Source organism: Oryctolagus cuniculus, chromosome 12 (genome assembly GCF_051225735.1).
Source record: "Oryctolagus cuniculus isolate XC-2025 breed Fujian yellow rabbit chromosome 12, ASM5122573v1, whole genome shotgun sequence".
Taxonomy (NCBI): Eukaryota; Metazoa; Chordata; class Mammalia; order Lagomorpha; family Leporidae; genus Oryctolagus; species Oryctolagus cuniculus.
In genome coordinates, this window is record NC_142878.1 from 95,927,013 (window position 1) to 95,930,452 (window position 3,440).

General features: G+C 46.0%; 1 long non-coding RNA gene across 2 annotated transcripts; it reads left to right on the forward strand.

Annotated features, from left to right (window-relative positions):
• Positions 1-254: 254 nt before the first annotated feature.
• LOC138844725 (uncharacterized) lies at positions 255-2,263 on the forward strand. Of its 2 annotated transcripts, none has more exons than XR_016218305.1 (3): positions 255-592; positions 918-1,037; positions 1,248-2,263. It is a non-coding gene; the product is annotated as an uncharacterized LOC138844725 (long non-coding RNA). The 2 variants fall into 2 exon arrangements; XR_016218306.1 differs by having other exon boundaries at positions 257-375.
• The last annotated feature ends 1,177 nt before the right edge of the window (positions 2,264-3,440 follow it).

The window sequence follows — 3,440 nt, forward strand, 5'->3', positions numbered from 1 at the left end:
GGGCTTTAGCCTTGGTCAGGGAGGACAGCATGCAGCTCAGGGGTGGCCAGGGAAGGAGGGAGGGAGAGAGAGAGGAGACCTCAACTGAGGGGAGATTTGGCAGCCTTTAGGGCAGAGAAAATGCAGATGGCTTGAGATGTTTGGAGAAAGAGAGAGACTTTAACAAGGGATTCAGCAGACATCTCTCCACCTGACTTTCACATAAGCCTTTAATCTCCACAACAATCCCCATGTGGTAAAGCACATGTTTTTCCATTTGACTGAGGCTAGGCTCAGATGATTTAAATGATTTGCCCAGGCTGCCTGGCCAGTGAGCGGCGGGACTGGGGTTTGAACCTGCATCTCCTGATGCAAAGCGTTGCTTCTGCTTTAGGGGTAAATGAGACAAAGATTGTCCATCCTGCATCACGAAAACTTACTAGAGGGGATCTTAAAGAACATCTTGTTTTAAAGAGGAAGTTGATGTAAAATAAAACAAAACTGCCTTCAATTCCTTTGGGAACAGACCGTGGACATAGGGATGCCCACGGCTAGAGAGGAGGGCTGGGGTTGACCTCAGCACACTGTTCCTGCTATTGTTATGGGTGAAAAGGTAACAGAGAAAGATGATCTCGGTCCTTTGTCTCACAGGAAAGAATTGTCTCACGTGGAAGAGCCATCAGAAGTGTGGGGTGGGCAACTTGTTTCTACAGTAACCTGGGGGCTCAGAAGAGTGGAATCACCACTCCCTTGCTATTCTCATGATAGGATTGGAAGCTCCCAAGGAGTGGGCAGACACCTTGGTTTTTGGTAAAGGCAGCTTTTGGGGGAAAACGTGCAGCAGGATTTAGCACCTTGATCCTGCTGAAGGTAACTTGTGAGGGAAGCAAGCATTGTGCACCCTCTTAGAGGGACTCTGCTTTCCCCATTTTCCATAGGGACCAACGTGCTTGTTAACCCATCTGACTCCGCACTGTCACCTGTGTGAGAATCTGGTGCTTCTGTGCCATCGCTCCAGGTCATTTCCTTGGCAAAGCACTCATCACTTAGACTGCACTGTGAGTCACATGCAAATGCCACCCCAACTCCCCAGTGCCCCAAAGAGCATGTAGGATGCTGTTCAGAACAAACAGTTGTTGGAAGTATAGATGAAAACGTGTGCGGTCTGGGTGATCATCCAGCTCCTTCGTTACCCAGTGGAATAACATTGAATAAACCAGAATCCCATCCAAAACGTGACATAAAACATCGTCTTACTATACTCACAGGTTCCAGGAATCAGAAATGCAACCAGAACACAGCTGCGAAAGGGTTGAAGGCTGGACTCATCTGGAACTTCTTCACTCACGTGTCAGGTAGCTGGGCTGGGATGACTTCAGACGGGGCTCAGCGGGGACTGTTGACCAGAGTTCATTTATGTGGCTTCTCCGAGTGGCTTGAGCTTCCATACAACATGATGAGGAACGAGGAATTCCCTGAGGACCTGGAGAACCACTCGGAGGAAGGGACTCCTGCAGAGCCCCGGATCCCTGCATTGGAGGCTGATGAGTCCAGATTACAAACCAAAGCCCGCCTCATACACCAGTACTTCCATTAGGTCAGGGCTACGGGCTGAACTGTGTCCCCCCAAAACTCACATGTTGAAGTCCTAAGTCTCAATATACAACTGCATTTGGAGATGGGGCCTTTATAAAGATGATCACATCCAAATAATGCCACTGGGTTGGGTCCTCACGCAATCTGTGTTCTTATCAGAAGAGATCAGAACACAGATGACCCAGAGAGATGACCATGTAAGGACACAGGGAGAAGACGCCATCCCCAAGCCCAGGAAAGAGGCATCAGTGGAGACCAGCCCTGCTCACCTTCCAGATTGCTGAGAAAGTCCACGGTTGATGTTTATGTCACCCAGTCTGTGGTGTTTAGTCATGGCAGGCCTAGCAGACTGGCAGCGGGGAGCCCACTCATCACACAGGCACAATCCCAGCTACTGCCAGGGTGAAGGGTGCAGCACCTGCCATTCTGGCTGAGTGACATCCCCGTGCCTCTGGCTTTCCAGGGTTGTGTGGCTGTTTACTTTCTAGCAATTAACCACCCATTTTCTGTCTAATAGTTCATGTTCCACTCACCTCTGGGGCTTAGGATCCTTGGAGAGAAATTTAGGGTTTTTCTACTTTTTCTCTTCTGTGTCATATTCAGTTAGGAAGTGATGCTGACAGCTGATCCATGCCATTGGTTTTGGAAATTTCTGATTGAAGTAGGATGGCAGGACCACATCGGGACTGTGGGGTGGGATTTGTAGATCGATCGATCGATCTATCTACACATACTTATGTATACATATGTATACATATGTACTTTTCATATGAATGAAAAGTCTCAAGAAAGTACACTTCAAATTATATTTCAGTGGTAAGAGTATATCCTTAAAATAACTGAAAAATAACTGAAAATGTGAAAGTTCTGAGTATAGGAACAGTTGTCTCTGAGTGGCAATAATGGGAAAATACTAGAAGCAAGCTAAATATGTAAGATTAGGAATGATTACGCTTCACAGTTTATGTGTATCACGGAATGCTACACTATCATTAAATTTGTGTTTTTAAAGGATTCTTAGTTGCATGGGAAAATGGACAAGAGAGTGTTAAAGTAGGGGAACGTGTTTATGCCCCTTTGTCTTACAAAACATGGAGTATGTGGGCATACATTGGAAGGAGGGATGGGTCAAAGGAGAGATGAAAACAATTATGTGTCTCTCAAGACTCTTTTTTAAGGAGCAAAGAAATAAAAAGTGACTAAAAGGAAACACTTCCTAATATTAATGGTAGTTGTTGCTGTACAGAATTGTAGGTGAATTTTTTCTTTAAAATTTTTCTGCACTTCTAAGAATTCAAAGATGAATGCATTTCACATTATCAAAAATAAAAAGTAAACTATAAAAAGTAACATCTTAACGTGTGGGTGGAACTAGCAGTTGTCTTCCCCCAGGTGCGGGTGACACACCTTGCCCGTCTCCTGCTGAGTGACATTTGGGATTTTCAGGAATGCCGGCCTCTCCCTAGCCTTCCTTCCCTTTCTCTTTCTTCTACTACTTCTCCTCCAAGATGACATTGCAGCTGAGGCAGCCCCTGGCCCAGCTGGCTTTGTATGCTGCTGACAGTGGCACCAAAGAACATTTGGTGGGAGAAGGCATCACAAACTTTAGGAGCTATTAGGGGCTTCCAGAACCTTCTAGTTCAACATAGCTGTTGATCCCGCTGTCAGCTAGAAAAGTAAGGCACGGACAGCACAACACATGCCAGTTTGCCGTAATAAGCCATTATGGGTCTTTCAACCATGAAGTTGTCTGATTCATTTCTGAAGCAATTTGTATTTTCAGGCCTGTGCCATTTCCATAAATCTGCCCACTGCATGAAGCACAGGATGGGGGGATAGGGTTTAGCAGCAGCACATGTGAGCAG